This window comes from Arabidopsis lyrata (genome assembly GCF_000004255.2).
Source record: "Arabidopsis lyrata subsp. lyrata unplaced genomic scaffold ARALYscaffold_6, whole genome shotgun sequence".
In the NCBI taxonomy this organism is placed as follows: Eukaryota; Viridiplantae; Streptophyta; class Magnoliopsida; order Brassicales; family Brassicaceae; genus Arabidopsis; species Arabidopsis lyrata.
Genome location: NW_003302550.1, coordinates 12668410 through 12687530, shown reverse-complemented (window position 1 = coordinate 12687530; position 19121 = coordinate 12668410). Strand labels below are relative to the sequence as shown.

Here is a 19121-nt window from a genome sequence, read left to right as displayed (position 1 = left end):
TAACACCCAACATTTATACAAAAGTTCTTTCAACTACAAATTATCTGTCATAAAATGGAAGCTTTCTTTGACTCCGATTAATTAATTACTCTCTCCATTTCTAAATAAATATCCTTTCTAACTGTGTGTTTTTAGAATGTAATATATGAATATATAATTTCTTTGCATTCATTTCTTTTATAATATTTTTGGATGGACAAGTTCCGATCCGATCCATACCTAATCCCTACTACGTGGGATAACGCGATTTAATGAAGTCGAACTCCGGTGGAAAAAGTGGAGTCAAATGGACTTAACCACTTAACTAACTGACACATCCACAATTTTTTGCATTCATAGAAAATATGTAAAATGGAACAAGTTTTTATAGAGATATAATAAAAAGTTTAGTTTCCCTTTATTAAATTTGCCGGAAAAAAACAAAAAAAAAAACTGATAACTAGAGTATAATGTGAGATGTTTTGTAATACTAAAATCATATCTGTTTCACTCGCACTGTCAAAATTAAACTTTTTGCATAAATATTAATAGTCATAATTTCATATTTGAAATATATATATATTTTTAAAAATTCTGAACATTGTGAAATTAGAATTTGTAGTGGAGGCGATTCTAGAAACCCTGAGAAAACGCTTTCACCGCCTCATTTTTCCGGTGACCTGCCTTCCGCCGTTCACGGATTTTCCTTCTGGTCTATCGGATTTAATCCTCTTTCAAAACCTATGGCTGATCAAAACCTGTGGTTTGCTCTTCAACATCTTAATCTGGGATCTGAGAGAGCTCCCTTGAAACTTTCCTCTGAAGCAAGAAATAAGAGAGATGCGGAGCACCAGCTTAGCTTAATTGTCAAAGGTTTACACCCGTCTCAGATTCCTGCAGGAATCAGAGTTATTGTTGGTGTCGGATCCCGCACCAGAGGTCCAGGACCAACCAAAGATTGCCACGTAGTCGGGGAAATGGCCCATTAAGGATAAAGCCCACTAGACCCACAAGTCAAAAGAACAATCGAAGTGGTTACCACCATAAGGAGAATTCGAAGTGATTGCACCTCGATACGAGTCCGGAGACGAAGTCATGGTTAAGTCGGTCCAAGGACACTTGGGCCAAAAGGTGAGGCCCATGAAGATCAGGGTCAACTCAAATTCAAACGTTGAACATTAAAGTCAAAGATCAAAACGGACACATTTAAGAGGGAATAATTGTACTTAATTATTCATTTTAATGTTGTGTCTCTATGTATAAATATAAAGGCCAATGGCCATGAAAAGGGGATCTCTCTCTCGAGCAAGAAATACTATAGCAATTTTTGTAACAATTCATAAGCCTTTTGTATTCTTATTTTTTGTCCCTCAAGAATAATCTTTCCTACTTAATAAAAATACTTGAGTGTGTGAATCCGACATCCACATTTTGGCGCCGCCTGTGAGGATAGAGGATTCTTGAGTGGTCAGATTTTTGTTTACTACATTCCCGAGATAAACAGCAATGTCCGGAGGAGACGCCGTTGAGACATCATTGGCCGAAACCCTCAAAGCTATGCAGCAAACCATGTCGGACATATCACAAAAGTTCTCGGATGTGGAAAAGGTCGTCGATACGTTGCAAACATCCCAGGTATCTCTTAGTCAAAACGTCAATACTATACAAACTCATGTTCGCTCTTTAAGTGCAGGAAATCCTGTGGGAATCCGAAGGAGGATACTCAACTCGCCAAGTTCCGTTGCGCGAAATGAAACCAGCGGACAAACAACTCCTGGTACTACTGATAATGTAGTTCAGCCATTGGATGGAGAGGCACAGCTCGAAGATGAAGCTCAACTTGCAGATCAATACGAGCAGGAAAACCTCGACCAGTTCGAGACTATGAGGAAGGTTAGCCAAGAACTAAAAGAAATGAAGTCAAAGTTCCATCAGGCTACGAGTTCGGAGCCGGATATCAATCGAGTCATTTAAGAAGCTAGGCGAACACCTTTCATCTCGCGAATTGCGAGTTTGAGAATCAAAGATTCCCGAAAGCTCAAGTTGGACCCTTACAGCGGATTGGAGGATCCAAAGAGCTATCTCGCAGCTTTTCTGATCGCTGCTGGAAGAGTCGAATTGGATGAAGCTGATGAGGATGCAGGTTACTGCAAGCTTTTTTCGGAAAATCTATGCGGCCAAGCTTTAATGTGGTTCACCCAGTTAGAGCCGGGTTCGATCAGCAATTTCGACGAGCTATCAGCTGTATTCTTAAAGCAATATTCCATCCTTATGGATAAAAGCGTTTCGGATGCCGATCTCTGGAACTTATCACAAGGATCAAATGAATCACTTCGAATTTTCATCACCAAGTTCAAAGGAGTGCTGTCAAATCTCCCAAGAATCTCACAACAATCAGCTTTATCTGCCTTACGAAAAGGATTGCGACATGATTCAAGATTTAAAGAAGATTTAATACTTCATAAACCAGACACAATTCATGATGCACTCTTCCGCGCAAACAACTGGATGGAGGTAGAGGACGAAAAAGAAAATTTTGCCAAAAGAAATAAGCAAGAAAAGCCGGCAATCACCGTCCCTACCAAGAAGTTCGAACCCAGGGAGAATAAAGGACCAAAGAAATTTGGGTCGCAACCCTTCAACAGTACCGTCGGAAAGAAATTCCAAGGGAAAGGAAGATCAAACACTTGGGTCCGTGATGAAAGTTTATATTGCGACATTCATAACGTGACCGGACATTTAACCAAGGATTGTAGCGTTCTTAAAAGGCACCTCGCAGAGCTTTGGGCCAGTGGAGATCTTTCCAAATTCGATATAAAAGATTTTATGAAGGAATACCACAAAGCAAAGGAAAATTCCAAAGATCAAAATTCCAAAAGACCAAGGTTAACCAACGAGGAAGAACCAAGGAATTCTAAAGGTAAGATCAATGTTATTCTAGGAGATTCGATAAGTTCCATCAAGAAACATAGACGAAATGTCCTACTCAAAGCAAGCTTGAGCGAAGAAGTCGATTTTCAAGGTGCATCAATATCATTTAATGAAGAAGAAACGCGGCACCTCGAAAGACCTCATGATGATGCTCTAGTCATTACCCTTGACGTTGCCAACTTCGAAGTATCAAGGATCCTTATAGATACATGCAGTTCGGTCGACTTAATCTTTTTAAGTACTTTAGAAAGAATGGGAATTAGTCGGGCGGACATAGTGGGGCCTCCGTCTCCATTAGTTGCATTCACAAGTGAGTCAGCCATGTCTCTCGGGACAATCAAGCTACCGGTCCTTGCCAAAAAGGTATCGAAGATCGTGGACTTCGTTGTCTTCGATAAGCCCGTAGCTTACAACATCATCCTCGGGACTCCCTGGATTTATCAAATGAAAGCAGTCCCCTCTACATATCATCAATGTATCAAATTTCCAACATCAGGAGGAGTGGAAACAATTCGGGGAGATCAAGAAGCTTCACGGACGTGTTATCTAGCTAGCCACCGTATGAAGATTCAATAGCAATTAACGAAGCCCGCAAAAGAGGGACTAAGAACAAAATTTCCTAGTGGGCAGAAGAAAGATGATGTAGTAATCGAAGTGGTGTTGGAAGAAGACAAGCCGGACCGGAAAATTCGAATTGGGGCAACTTTGACTGGCCAAATAAAAGAAGCTTTGATCGAACTCTTGAGGAAAAACAAAACATCGTTTACGTGGTCAGCAGCGGACATGCCTGGCATAAATCCAAGTATAATTTGTCATGAACTAAACGTGGATCCGAGCTCCAAACCGGTGAAACAAAAAAGAAGAAAGCTTGGAGTGGAGCGAGCAAAAATAGTGAATGACGAAGTGGATAAACTTTTGAAGATAGGGTCCATAAGAGAAGTGCAATACCCATAGTGGGTAGCAAACACTGTCGTTGTCAAGAAGAAGAATGGGAAAGATAGGGTTTGCATCGACTTCACAGACCTCAATAAAGCATGTCCCAAAGACAGTTTCCCACTCCCACATATAGATCGACTTGTGGAATCCACCGCTGGGAATGAGCTGTTAACATTCATGGACGCCTTCTCGGGTTATAATCAAATAATGATGAACCCCGAAGACCAGGAAAAAACGTCATTTATCACTGATAGAGGTATCTATTGTTATAAGGTAATGCCTTTCGGTTTGAAAAATGCAGGGGCAACTTATCAACGGTTGGTTAACAAAATGTTCCACCATCATCTCGGAAAAACAATGGAAGTCTACATAGATGATATGTTGGTTAAATCGTTAAAGAAAGAAGATTATGTTAAGCATTTAGAAGAATGTTTTGATATTTTCAATAAATATCAAATGAAGCTGAACCCGGCGAAGTGCACATTCGGAGTCCCATCCGGAGAATTTCTTGGCTATATTGTGACAGAAAGAGGGATTGAAGCCAATCCAAATCGAATTAACGCCTTTCTAAACATGTCATCTCCAAGAAACTTCAAGGAAGTACAACGGTTAACTAGGCGGATTGCGGCTTTGAATCGTTTTATCTCGAGATCAACAGATAAGTCGTTACCTTTCTACCAAATTCTAAAAGGAAACAAAGGATTCCTTTGGGATGAGAAGTGTGAAGAAGCTTTTGGGCAGCTTAAGGCATACTTAACCACTCCACCTATATTGTCCAAACTAGAAGTTGATGAAAAACTTTATTTGTACGTGTCGGTTTCAAACCATGCGGTTAGTGGAGTCTTGGTTCGGGAAGACCGCGGGGAACAGAAGCCAATTTACTACGTAAGTAAGTCAATGACGGATCCGGAAACCAGATACACGATGATGGAAAAACTCGCACTCGCGGTGGTGACTTCGGTTCGGAAGCTGCGCCCATATTTTCAATCCCATCCGGTTGAAGTATTAACCAACCAACCACTCCGAACAATACTTCATAGTCCAAGTCAGTTCGGACGTTTGGCGAAATGGGCGGTGGAATTAAGTGAGTACGATATAGAATTCAAAAGCCGGATCAGTATGAAGGCTCAGGTTTTAGCAGACTTCTTGACCGAGCTACCAATACCTGGAACGATAAAGCAACCAGAGAACCAAACTTGGAAATTACATGTAGATGGGTCTTCAACAAAGCAAGGATCCGGAGTGGGAATCAAGTTGGAGTCTCCAACATCAGAAATTCTAGAACAGTCATTCCGATTGTTATTCAATGCCTCCAATAATGAGGCAGAATATGAAGCCCTGATTGCCGGACTTCGATTGGCACAAGGAGTTGGAGCTAAGGAAATAGTGGCTTATTGTGATTCGCAATTAGTAGTTAACCAGTTTAATGGAGACTATGAAGCCAAAGACTCAAGAATGGAAGCATACCTCGAAGTGGTGAAGGATCTATCTAAAAATTTCTCGAAATTCGAATTAATCCGCATACCTCGGGGTGAGAATACAACTGCGGACGCACTCGCCGCATTGGTATCAACATCAGATCCTGAGTTGAAAAGAGTTATTCCAGTGGAATGCATTTCGGAGCGAAGCATTCAAGACAACAAAGAAACCCTCGTCATTACAAGGTCTCGAGCAGCGGCACGTGACCGTGGCGAACCAGAGATCGAACCGCCACCCAACAAACGGAGGAAGTCAAAGGGATCAAACACATCTAACAAGGAACTCGTTGTCTTAGCAGAAGATGTGATTCCAGAAACGATATTAGAAACCGAGCCGTTAATCGAGGAGGATGTTCTTGAACCAAACGAACATCCCGAGCCAGAGCCACGAGTATTTCACAAGGTTGACCAAATTCCGGCTAAAGACTGGGGGGCTGACTGGAGGGAGCCAATAAAGCACTACATCATGACAGGCGAGCTCCCAAAGAATAAGTGGCAGGCCAGGAAAATGAAAATCGTTAGCGCGAAATTTTGTCTATCAAAGCATGCATTATATAGACGAGGTGTCAGTGATCCTTACCTATTATGCATTTTTGGGCCCGAAGTCGAAATCGTCATGAGCGAAGTGCATGAAGGATTATGTGGGAGTCATTCATCAGGAAGAGCTATGGCTTTTAAAGTTAAAAGAATGGGATACTATTGGCCCACTATGATCACGGATTGCGTTAAATTTGCCCAAAGATGTAAGCGCTGCCAACTCCATGCACCATTGATCCATCAACCTTCGGAGTTATTCTCTTCCATCTCCGCCCCGTACCCGTTTATGAGGTGGTCAATGGACATCATTGGACCATTGCACAGATCAACTCGAGGTGTACAATACCTTTTGGTCTTGACGGACTACTTTTCGAAATGGATTGAAGCTGAGGCATATGTTGGCATCAAGGATTCGGCGGTAAAGACTTTCATTTGGAAGAATATTATATGTCGACATGGAGTTCCGTATGAAATAGTCACCGATAACGGGCCATAATTCATTTCACAAGAGTTTGATGCTTTTTGTGCGGACTGGGGAATCAAAGTCAGTTACTCTACTCCACGATATCCGCAAGGAAGCCGCGAACAAGACGATATTGAGCAATCTCAAGAAACGTTTGAATCATCTAAAGGGAGGATGGTACGAAGAACTCCAACCCGTCCTATGGGCCTATCGTACAACCCCTAGGCGACCTACCGGAGAAACTCCATTCTCTTTGGTTTATGGCATGGAGGCAGTAGTACCAGCTGAACTCAACGTGCCCGGACTTCGCCGAACAGAAGCACCATTAAATGAGGAAGAAAATTCAGCAATGCTTAATGATTCACTAGATACCATAAATGAAAAGCGTGATCAAGCTTTGATTCGGATTCAGAATTACCAGCAGGCAGCAGCCCGATATTACAATTCTAAAGTTAAAAGTAGGCCGTTCTTCGTGGGAGATTATGTGTTAAGGCGTGTCTTTGACAACAAAAAAGAAGAAGGTGCCGGTAAACTCGGTATTAATTGGGAAGGACCTTACATTATTACCGAAGTGGTTCGGAACGATGTTTATAGATTGAAAGACTTAGAAGACAGGCCAGTCAAGCGACCTTGGAATGTGATCAACCTAAAGAAGTTTTATGTTTAAAGCTACATGCATTTTTTATGTACATGAACTACGGTGTGGCTTGATCCCGAAATGGGTACGTAGGCAGCTCGGAAACGAGTTCAGCTATTAATAAAAATTTGTTTTATTTCTGTATTAAAGGAAAAGGTTCGACCGAGCGAACATACAAGAGATTGGAAGCAAAACATTTATTCAAACGAACAAGACAAAGTGTCGATCTTCGCACACTTCAAGTTAGGAAAACCCTCCCGGAGAGCAGAACACTTGAACTCCTTGACCAGCAAGATCAAGAACTGGCATCATACAATCCGGGATACGAGCAAATTCGGAGATTCCGAGCTCAATCCACTCTCCGGGGTGAGAACTAAGGATGTGAAGATCCCTTGATATCGCAGTGACCCTGCGCTGCATTCGATGAATCTTCTTCCGAAGTTTTTTCTTTTCCAGTGATAGCTTCCTGTGTTGAATTGCGAGCGCTTTGATAAAGGCCATCGCAATCTCCCGGTCTCTATCTGGAAGGTTCTTGATCAAAGCGCATGGAGCTCAGATATGAGATCTGAAAAAGCCGCGAAGTGGAGAAGATCGTCTACTTGGAACATCTGGAACATCTTCGTCCATCATTCCGATCCTAGAGAAGTCCGGCATAGACTCCGAACATCGAAAGTTAAAATCCATATCTGCAGAAGTAAGAAGAATAGTGAGAAGTAAAGGAAAGTTGAAGCTGTAATTTATAGGGACTTCATATCCCTAGCAAGCAGCAGATTCAGCCCGGAAATGGAGTGATTCGCGGCGAGATTTATGCCCTTAAACCAATCCTGCATTAAAAGACGCATCTCCGAGAATATTTGAAGAGAAAGGAAAGTTGCAAATGTTTCATAAATAAAAAAGGGCCGAAGCCCATTATGAGTTCAAAGTGAGTGGAAAGGTTAGAGAACATTTATGGAAGAGGCTCAGGAACAGGCTCCTTCATCGCCGTTTTAGTTTTCGAAGTGGACGCCTTGTTCTTAGCGTCCACCTCGGAACAATCTCGAACGCGTTTCCGACTGGTGCTGTCCTCCTCTTCGTCTTCTTCCTCGCTATCAGATGGAACGGTATGGGCCGGAGCATTCACAGGACCCGGAACTCCTCTAGCACGGAGATACATCCGAAGCATCTTCGGGATCTCAGCAACAAAATCGAAGTTCCGCCATTCCATTTGAAAGGGGTCACTTTCCAAAGCCCGTATCTTCCTCTCCACCCGAGCAATGCGAGCCTCGAGTGTTTGCCTTTTGAGGCCTAGCCGCTGCCTCTCTTCACACAAGCGACGGTGTTTGTCGGCAACCTAGCATAAAGATGAATGAATAAGATGAAACAAAAAGCTTTTAATCAAAGACGACAGATATTAACCTTGTCAATAAAGTCGCAAGCCTCTTTCTTCTCCTTTGAAGGAAAGTGAAAGACGGCGTGAGGGAAAAGAACGCCGGCCGGTTCAAAGCCGTCGCCGGACAAGAAGAGTGGGCTACCGGGATCAATGGGGGCTACTTTTTCGTTTTCCATTCTCGTAATATTTCTCAAGTAAGATTCTAAAATCGTATTTAAAGAAAGCTTAGAGGTAGGTAAGCCTTTATTTATAATGGTTTAGGGTTTGTCTTGGAACCATAAATCCAATAATGATAGTGTGCCCGAGTGGTTTAAACCATTTTTGGAAAATCGAGAAAAGACAGTTATTGCATTAAAGACGAGCCGTTTTCCTACTTTTAAGAAATAAGAAGGGAAAGAGCAACCGTCGCATTAACTACAAAAGTTTCTAAGGCCCAAGCCCAATAAATTTACCGAGTTTACTAAACCCAAAGTGGGGAACTCGCTTTAAGCCGAGCTCAGTTCTCGCATTCTTAAGAGAAAGGTCTGATCAGCCTAAAAATCTCGAAAGCATAACCACAAGGCCACAAAGGGTTAAAAGCGGACTTTGCAAACCCGCACATAATTTTAACCGAACCCCCTTGGGGTCAAAACCTAGAAAGGTTTAAAAGCCTCCTCAGACAAATATCTTGTTCAAAAGAAATAATAAAGCCTCCTTAGGCAAAGACAAATTCGAAATTAAGTTTTAAAATAAATGGGACAATTCCCAATTTAAAGTGGACGCAGCCACTACGGAGTGATATCCACCTCGGACTCCGGCTCAGCAACCGAAGTTTCATTCACCTCCTTGACTGGTGCTTGGTCAGATGGAGCTCTTGGTCCGCCCTCTACATTACAAACATCCTCCGGAGTGACCTCCGGTGCAGCAGGAACTTCGGGTGCGACGACATCTTCCGTCTCACTTGAGCCTGGGAAGGACAGTTCCAGTCAATTTTTTTTTAAAAAAAAAACATAAGGTGGGAAAAAGGTGGTAAGTGTCAGGAGTAAAGCGTTACCTGCCCTGTCTAGACCCGATTCACTTATAGGAGGCGATTCAGTGAAGAATTCCTCGAAGTCCTGCGGGTTGAAGGTCGAAGTGGGAAGAGCTGCCAAGCGACTCTGCTTTTCAGAAAGATTAGCCGACAGTTCGGTCCTTTCTTGCTCCTCGGAGAAATCTGTATCATGGATTTGATCCAACAGAATCAGGTTGCTCTCATGCTCCTTGATGTCTGATTCCAAATCTGACCTAGCTTTCTCGGTCTGCATGAAGCGGACGGCCCCTTGGATCAACTCCATCCCGCGTCCCTTAACTTCCTTTCTGGCTTTGGATGCCGACCTTGCCAACTCGGAATCACGCAATTTGGCAATCGCCTTGTACTTCGCGTTAAGCTCAATAAGTTGGTTATTCAGGGTATCGGCGGTTGATTCGGATTCGTGAAGCCTACCCTGAACACCAGAAAGCTCATCCTGGAGTTTGAAATTTTGGTCATACTGGTCCTGCAGCTCCCCCTTAATCTTCGCCAGCTCGGATGTCAGACTATCGACCTTGTCCTCCAGATCGTGCTTGGAGCCGGTAGAAGAGCTTAGTTCAGCCTCAAGAGCAAAAAGTTTTTTCTTCCACGCGTCAATCTCCTTTTCCCGACCAAGGACCAGCCCCTCATAATGTTCAATCATGTCATTAAGCTCACCGTTAGCCTGCCATTATGCATGAAATCGAGATGGTGAGACATTTCGATGAACGGCAGCACAATCGGAAAAACAAAGCGGAACTAACCCGAGATGAATGATGAGCATGAAGCAGATAGCGTTCACGAATCGCAGGGCGCCACTTGTCGAAGTCTGGCAAAATCGAACCCAATCGGGTCTTGAAGCATCGGAAGACGCTGCCCTCTTTCTCCATAGCTGCGAAGGAGGAGGAGTTGTAAAAATTGGAATCTTAATAGAAACAAAAACGTTTAAGTATGTGTAAATCACCAAACCTGAAAGCGATTTGACTTGAGGGACAAGAGCAGACTTTAACCTCGAGGAAGCATCTCGAGATTCAGAATCTCCCTTTTTAGGAGATGCACTCCGAGCAGTCTTTTCGCTGTCGGACTGGGAAGAAGAAGACATATCAACAGGTCGGGGAGGACCCATTGGTTCAGTGGGAGGGGATGATCGAGGTGAACGGTCAGTCCGGGCCCTTGATTTCTCCCTTCGCGGAGAAGAGTCACTACGGGATGACTTGTCCCTCTTCCTGTGAACCAAGTTCTTAAGTGGTTCATTGCTAAAATCGTCTCGGGAAGGACGAGGAGAATCACGACGAGGAGATCGCTCTCTCCGAGGAGAACGTTCGTCACGACGTTCGCGACGAGGTGTTAACCTATAAGCAGCAACGGATCTGGCTCCCTCGGTGCTGTTATCATCAACCAGCAGGGTCCTGTTGTAGTCTTTTTTGTCAATGGCGGCCGCAAGGAACGCCTTGTTTTCATCACAAGCCTCTGCTATCGGCTTGGAGAGTTTCTTACGCTGGGCAGTAAGGGCCCGAGCTGACATTCCCTGAGTTGAGGGAGGAGGCGGAAGACGATGAAGTAGATTGGGAGGACTCATCCTGAGTTTTCGGTTGGCCTCGACAAACCGATCGAGGGTGAAAGAGTTCCAAAGGGTTTCCCCTTCAAGGATAGTTTTGAAGAACTTGACGAATTCTTCAGTCGGGAGAGTCGAAGCGATGACAGCTGCGAAGTGAAAACAACGAGTTTGGTCAATAAAAAATAAAACAACCAAGGAAGGAATATATGACCTAATTTCTACCAGGCTTCGCAGACCACTTCGATGGGAGTACATCGGAAAGATTTCCAATTGAAGCAGGAGTTTTCTTAATCAGGAACCAAGGATGGTGCCAGTTTTCATCTTTGTTCGGGAGGTGCGAAATAACGTTCCTGTTGGCATTTGGATACGCCGAGAAGTACCCTGTTTTCTTTGATGAACTCCTTACACTTAGGAGTTCATTCAGCTCGGGGACTCCAATGACGTAGCCAGCTTCCGCCGCAACGGTTATAATCCCGAGGATGGTTCGGAGGAGATTGGGGGTTAGTTGAGGTAAAGTAATCTCAAGAGCCGCCAAGAATCGAACTAGGGCTTCGGGAAGGGGGAAGGTCAATCCGCAGCCCTTGAAGTAGATTTCGTAAACACAAAAGTAGCCGTCGCGGTGGTTCTCCGGGGATTCCGTGGGATCGGCTATCTGTGCCTCCGCTATGATTCCAGGAGGAATTTGACAAAGCCCCTTTAATCGCTCAAGGGATTGAAGAGTACAGATGGATTTGTAATGAGGACCGGCAATATCGTTTGGACGAGTGCATTCGTCATTGCTAGAGCGCCTCTCATCGTAAGACGGAGATTCAGGTCTCTCAGAATCGGAAGTCATCAGAGAAAAATGAAAAATTCAAGATCCGGCGAAGAGAGGTTCGGCGAAGAAAAGTAGAGAGAAGTTTTGATTAAAGCACAAAAGTAAAAGAAGAAAATGATGGTGAAAAGAAGTTACCTTACACAAGCTAAATGATGAAACTGCCTCGGAAGTTGTGTGGGAAGTGGGAAGGTTTTTTCCCGTTTTAATAGTAATTAATTACTATGCGGTCATAAATCATAATGATGACAGATGTCACTCGGTTAAAAATGGCTAGTGCCGGAATTAAAGGAGTGATGAGATTTTCGGCGGGAAATCAGAAAGATTCTCGAGCGCAATCTTTGGTCATTTAAGCATTTAAAGTCCTTCGAATTGGAATGGCACTTCGAAGAACTTGGGGGGCTAATTGTTGGTGTTGGATCCCGCACCAGAGGTCCAGGACCAACCAAAGATTGCCGCGTAGTCGGGGAAATTGCCCATTAAGGATAAAGCCCACTAGACCCACAAGTCAAAAGAACAATCGAAGTGGTTACCACCATAAGGAGAATTCAAAGTGATTGCACTTCGATACGAGTCCGGAGACGAAGTCATGGTTAAGTCGGTCCAAGGACACTTGGGCAAAAAGGCGAGCCCATGAAGATCAGGGTAAACTCAAATCAAACGTTGAGCATTAAAGTCAAAGATCAAAACGGACACATTTAAGAGGGAATAATTGTACTTAATTATTCATTTTAATGTCGTTTCTCTATGTATAAATATAAAGGCCAATGACCATGAATAGGGGATCTCTCTCTCGAGCAAGAAATACTATAGCAATTTTTGTAACAATTCATAAGCCTTTTGTATTCTTATTTTTTGTCCCTCAAGAATAATCTTTCCTACTTAATAAAAATACTTGAGTGTGTGAATCCGACATCCACAGTTATGATGCCCAAGATTTGGAAGCTTGAAGGAAGAATTAATAGCAGAATCAACGAGGATGGTTCTGTCAAATTTTTCTTCAAACAAGAGCATCAATTGCTTATAGTTCTGGACAATGGACCATGGACTTACAAAGATTGGTTAGTTGTTGTGGACAGGTGGTCTCGACGCAATTACCCAGACTTTCTCTGTATAATTCGCTTTTGGGTCAGAATCTTGAATCTCCCAGATGATTCCAAGAACGATCGCGTGATAGACAAAATTGGAGGAGTCTTAGGACATGTTGAAGAGGTATATATACAGCAACCAACAGCTGACCAAACTGGCGAGGTATGGGTCCGTATACCATTTGATATCACTGGGAAGCTAATCTTTGCTCGATACTTCCATCTTGATAATTCGGGAGAACCAGTTCTAATCCGCTACATCTACGATAAGCTTCGACGTTTCTGTTCCATCTGCGGAGGTATTACTCATCAGGCTTCTGGATGTACTAACCAAGTTCCAGAAGCAGAACAACTTCAACTCCCAGCTCCTGCTCAAGTTTCACGCCCTGAGGTACCTTAGCCAATGAGAATCCGCTGGTTGACAGACCACATACGCCAACAGAGGTGGCGGATGACACTATGGGTGAAACAGTGGGATCCAACCTGCAGATGGATGTCTCGAAAAATCAGATGCACAATGGTGCTCAAGAGGAATTTATGGATTTTGTGCATCCAGTCACTATTCCAGATAGAGTAAATCAAACTTTTGATGTTTGTGAAGTTGGCTCTCTTTCTGTTCCGGTGCAAGATCGAGGAACTAAGCGCAAGGTTATGGAGCTAGTTGCAGAGGATGAGGTATCTACTTCCAGGAAAAAACCAAATGATCACCCTTCAACACAAGCTCAAGGGGAGGTGGAAACCCCGAAACCACCACAGCCAGAATGAGAATTCTGCATTGGAATTGTCAGGGCTTGAAGAACCCAGTGCCGACTTAGCTAGGGGGGCAGACAGTGTAACCACCAGGGGCCCACACATCAAGGGGGCCCACAATTTTTTTTGTTTGTAAGCATTAACAGAAAAAAAAAATCTGCCGTAGGAATTATTTTTTTAAATCAAAAGGGCCCATAATTTTTGTGTTTTTTTGTAAACATAACGACAAGTTTTCTCTTTCTTTTTACTGGGCCAAAATTGGATCTTAATTTTCTTTAACCCAACTATTCTAAATTTTTAATTAATTTATTGGGCTATGACTAATTCTTTTTTTCTTTCTGTTACAACGAAAGGATTTAACACACATCAAAAATCATTCTACGAAACTTTTCACCTTCCCACCCCACCACATCTCTGAGTCTGTCTCTCGAGTCTCTTTCCCAGCAAAATCATGGATCAACCCACAACAATGAATGATTTTGTTTTCGATTTTATACAATAGTCAATTCAGTTCAAGTTCTCTAGATCTGTAATCTATTTATGTAAGTTTTCATGTTCTGTTTGAGTTTCGTTCTGTTTTTTTCTAAACTAATATTTCATATTCTTAAATTGAAACTCACTAATCACTAACAACTGGTCACTAATATTTTTCAGGTTTACATTGTTCATTTGGCATTCAGATAATCATATTGATTCTCCAAAATAATCTTATTTCTTTCTTTTTGTAAACGTTGGTTTTTTTTTTCTTTTTTCTCGAAACGTTTTTTTTTAATATAATAGGGGTCCTGTTCTTTATTTTGCCCCGGGGCCTATCAAATGCTCGAGCCGGCGCTGGAGGAACCCCTGACAATTCCATATCTCAAGGATATCACTTGTACATATAAGCCTGATATCCTGTTCCTCGTAGAAACTAAAAATAAGGATGCTTATGTTCAAAAGCTCGGCGCCGATCTCCACTTTCCCCATCATTTTGTTGTTACTCCAGATGGTCTCAGTGGAGGATTAGCAATCTTTTTGCAAGACTCAGTAAAGTGTGATTTTCTGGACACTCCTACACTTTACTATAGTGATATTCTAGTAACGGAAGGGCCAATCTCCTTTTGTCTCACATACATATATGGGAATCCGGTGAGAAGTATAAGACAACAGCTTTGGAGACGTCTATCAGATCTTGCTCAGGCAAGATTATACGGAAATAAACCAAGGCTAATGTTAGGCGATCTTAACAAAATCCAGAACAATACTGAGAAGCTTGGAGGTCCTATGAAACCGGAATGGCAATTCAACAACTTTCGTCGAATGTTAAACATCTCTGGTTTACATGAAGTTAAAACGTTTGGTGGAAGATATACTTGGAGAGGCAACAGACAAAGTGGAGAAATTAAAGAAAAATTGGACGGAGCAGTAGCAAATGCGGATTGGCAGGATCTTTACCCTAAAGCTTTTGCTCAACTATTAAACTGGTGTGGCTCAGACCATAGACCCCTGCTTGTTAATACAGAAGATCGTAAATGGAGAGGAGGCAAGCAATTCAGATACGACAACAGATGGAGATTCAATCCAGAAGTGAAGCAAGTTGTGTCCAACATATGGAGTCAGAAATGTAGTCAACTTCCTCCCCAACGCTTCAATGAGGCTTTAAAAAGATGCAGGCATGGCTTATCACAGTGGAAATCAGAGAACACCTGCAACACCAAGAAGCGGATACACTGTCTACAGGAAGCTCTTCATAAAGCGTATGATTCTCCCTTCATTGATTACAATTATATTGCTGATCTCAAATCAAAATTACAGACAGAGTATAGAATGGAGGAAGAATACTGGTACACCAAAAGTAGAATACAATGGCTCCATGCAGGTGACAAGAACACACAATATTTTCACGCAAAAACCAAGCAAAGACGTAGCTACAACCATATCACAGCGATTCAAGATGAAACTGGGCAGTTGCAAACAAATGAAAAAGATATTCAGGATATTATAAAATCATACTTTACTGATATTTATTCCTCCTCTTGCAGCGCTGATTTGGATCAAGTCTTGTAATATATTCATCCAAGAGTCACATCAGAGATCAATCAACAGCTTACCACCACAGTCACAGATGATGAAATTTATCAAGCCCTTTGTTAGATGAATGATAATAAAGCTCCAGGACCTGATGGTCTAAATGCAGGTTTCTTCAAGCATCATTGGAACACCATTAAATCAGGTGTGTCTAAATATGTTCAGCTCTTTTTTCAAGAAGGTTATCTAGATCCACAAATCAATCACACATATATCTGCCTCATCCCTAAAATCGCTACTCCTATTCAAGTTAAAGATTTTAGACCAATTAGTTTGTGTAATATTACATACAAACTAATTTCTAAAATCCTAGCTGAAAGGCTTAAACCATGGCTGAACATAATCATTTCTGAGTTTCAATCAGCTTTCATTCCGGGTCGCCTTATTACAGATAATGTATTAATTGCCCATGAGCTGTTGCACTCTTTAACTACAAAGAAGCCAGTTAAGCCCTTTATGGCTATGAAATTAGACATAACCAAAGCTTTTGACAAAATAGAATGGTCTTATCTTGATGCAATTCTTAAGAAGCTTGGCTTTGCAGATAAATGGCGCCATTGGGTTATGAAATGTGTGACAACAGTATCCTATTATGTTCTAATCAATGGATCTCCAACTAGCAAACTAGTTCCTCAAAGAGGACTTCGTCAAGGTGATCCCCTATCACCTTATTTATATCTTTTATGTACTGAGGGTTTCTCAGCTTTGCTAGCCAATGCTATGACATCCTCTACCATTCATGGATTCAAGGCTAGTAGAAATGGACCTCCTGTGTCACATATGTTTTTTGCTGATGATTCCCTGCTTTTTTGTCAAGCTACTGAAGAGGAAGCTGGTCATCTACTTCATCTTCTCCAAAAATATGCAGAAGTTTCAGGGCAACAAGTGAATTTCCAGAGATCAGCTATCCTATTTGGTAAGAATGTCCCAATTACTATTCAGCAAAATATATCTAGGATAGCTGGAATCAATCGAGTAGGAGGATTTGGGAGGTATTTAGGCTTACCTGAACTTATTGGGAGAAATAAATGCAACACCTTCTCTTACATTACTCAAAGGGTACAAAACAAGCTTGAAAGTTGGTATTCTAAGCTCCTTTCCCCTGCTGGAAAAGAAGTTTTAATTAAATCAGTGGCTACAGCTTTGCCTACATATTGTATGTCCTGTTTTTTGTTGCCCAAAAAATTGATTTCTCAAATTACAGGAAAAATTAGGCAATTCTAGTGGTCTTCTTCTAAGGAGAAACACAAGATTCCTTGGATTGCCTGGCATAAATTGACTCAGCTGAAGCATCATGGAGGTATGGGATTCAAAGACCTTCACAAATTCAACATTGCCCTCCTTGCTAAGCAGAGCTGGAGACTACTTAAAGATCCAACATCCTTACTAGCTCGAGTCATGAAGGCAAAGTACTATCCTACTATGACTTTGACAGATGCTACGCTGAGACGCCGATCAAGTCATGCATGGAGAAGCATCTATCAAGGTACACAACTTCTTAAGCAGGGTCTTAAATGGACAATTGGGGATGGTAACACTGTTAGTGTTTGGAAAGACCAATGGATAGACCATCCTCCGAGACCTCCACGTCAGATTGGACCTATAGTTAATGATAATTTGAAAGTTTCAGGTTTAATCATGCCTAATGCATCAAGATGGAATGTCGAGAAACTAAAACAACTCATCCATCATGATGATATACCAAGGATTTGCAGAATCAGGCCTCGCCTATTAGCAGCCCCAGATGTTCCAACTTGGGTCTACACAAAAGATGGTGAATATTCTGCTAAATCAGGTTATCATCAACTTACAAAGCCTACTAATCTAACAGATCCTGAACAAGCTTTAAAGAACAAACTGAGCAGAGCTATTTAGAATTTTTCTGCCCCACCAAAAATTAAACATTTCTGGTGGAAAGCATATAATAATGCTCTTCTTGTGGCAGAAGCTCTCAGACGTAGGCACATCAATATCATGACAGACTGCCCATTTTGTGGAGAAGCAAAGGAGACCATTACACATATTCTTTTCCAATGCCGTGTAGCACAAGAGATTTGGGAACTTGTTCCTATTGCAATACCTTCAGTTCAGTTTGCTTCTGACCAAAGTTTTTCAGAATATCTTAAAATCTTGCTTTCTATTAAACCCTCCCAGCAAGAACAAGAGAATCTTTTTCCTTTCCTTGGATGGCGAATATGGAAAGCTAGAAATGATCTGATATTCAATAGTAAGCAATGGGGAATTCCTCAAATTATCCATCAAGCCATAGTGGATTATAGATTATGGAATGAAGCTGCTAAGTTCACAAAAGAGGTTCAAATCAATATTCAAAACCATTCATCATCCTCTTTACAGCAAACTTTATCACATGCATCATCCTCTTTACAGCAAACTTTATCACATGCATCATCATTATATTGTTGTATTGATGCTTCATTGATAGATGAAAAAAAAAAAAAAAAAAAAAAAAAAAATGCAGGCATTGGATGGTTCTTATGGGATGGCCAAGGTAAGCCTATTCTCAAGGGAGCATCGTCGATAACAGCCACCGGTTCATCACTAGAAGCAGAGGCCATAGCTCTTAAAGAAGCTCTCCTCCAAATGAAGATCTTGGGCTATGACAATGTTACTTTCTGTGGGGACTCTGCTGAGATATATCGTTATCTTGAGAGTACAATTTGTCGTCGGAGTCACCTTCCACGACCGCATGCTGCTATACAAGGCCATCTACAAGATATACTAGGCTTAGCAAGAAGCAACTACACCTTCAAACACATAAACCGTCAACAAAATGTTCAAGCTGATCTCCTTGCAAAACATGCCAGAATAAACCATTCTCCTTATTAGGCCTGGGCATATGGGTAACCCGTTCGGGTTCGGATTGAATGGGTAATGAATTTATGGTCCATTCGGGTATTCCTATGGTTTCGGTTCCGGTCCGGTTCGGGTATTATCGGGTTCGGGTCGGTTTGGGTAATACCCGAAGTTTAAAATCACTTTACATACTCAAATGATCAATAAAGAGAATAGAACATCAAATATGACATTTAAATACTAAATCCAATCCAAAATAACAAAGATGACTATTTCACTCTTAAGTGTTAAGAGTAGATTCTAATTATCTATATACATATATAGACATATGTGTATTGCATATATATAAGTATATAACTATATAAGACTATATATCTAATTATCTATATACATATATAAACTCAAACGTCAAAAGTCACAAAACCTAAAACCTAGGACATACATATAAGGATTTTAATATCTCTAGCCCCTTTGGGGAGAATCAATTTTTGGAAAACCCCTCTTTATTCTCACTACCCCCTCTCCTTCCCAATTTTTCCATAAACCAATTCTACCCCTTATCCCTTTTATTCAACATTTAATTTAATACCAACACATTTTTTATTCAACCAATCAAAAATTTTATCTCTCTTCTCTCATTTAAAAAAACAAACCTACTAAATGTCTCACTTTT

At 41.7% G+C, this 19121-nt stretch overlaps 2 pseudogenes; both read right to left on the bottom strand.

The window, feature by feature from the left end:
• Positions 1–7139: 7139 nt before the first annotated feature.
• On the bottom strand, positions 7140–7645 carry LOC110227334 (annotated as a pseudogene).
• A 1452-nt stretch (positions 7646–9097) lies between these two features.
• Positions 9098–11750, bottom strand: LOC110227310 (annotated as a pseudogene).
• Positions 11751–19121: the final 7371 nt, after the last annotated feature.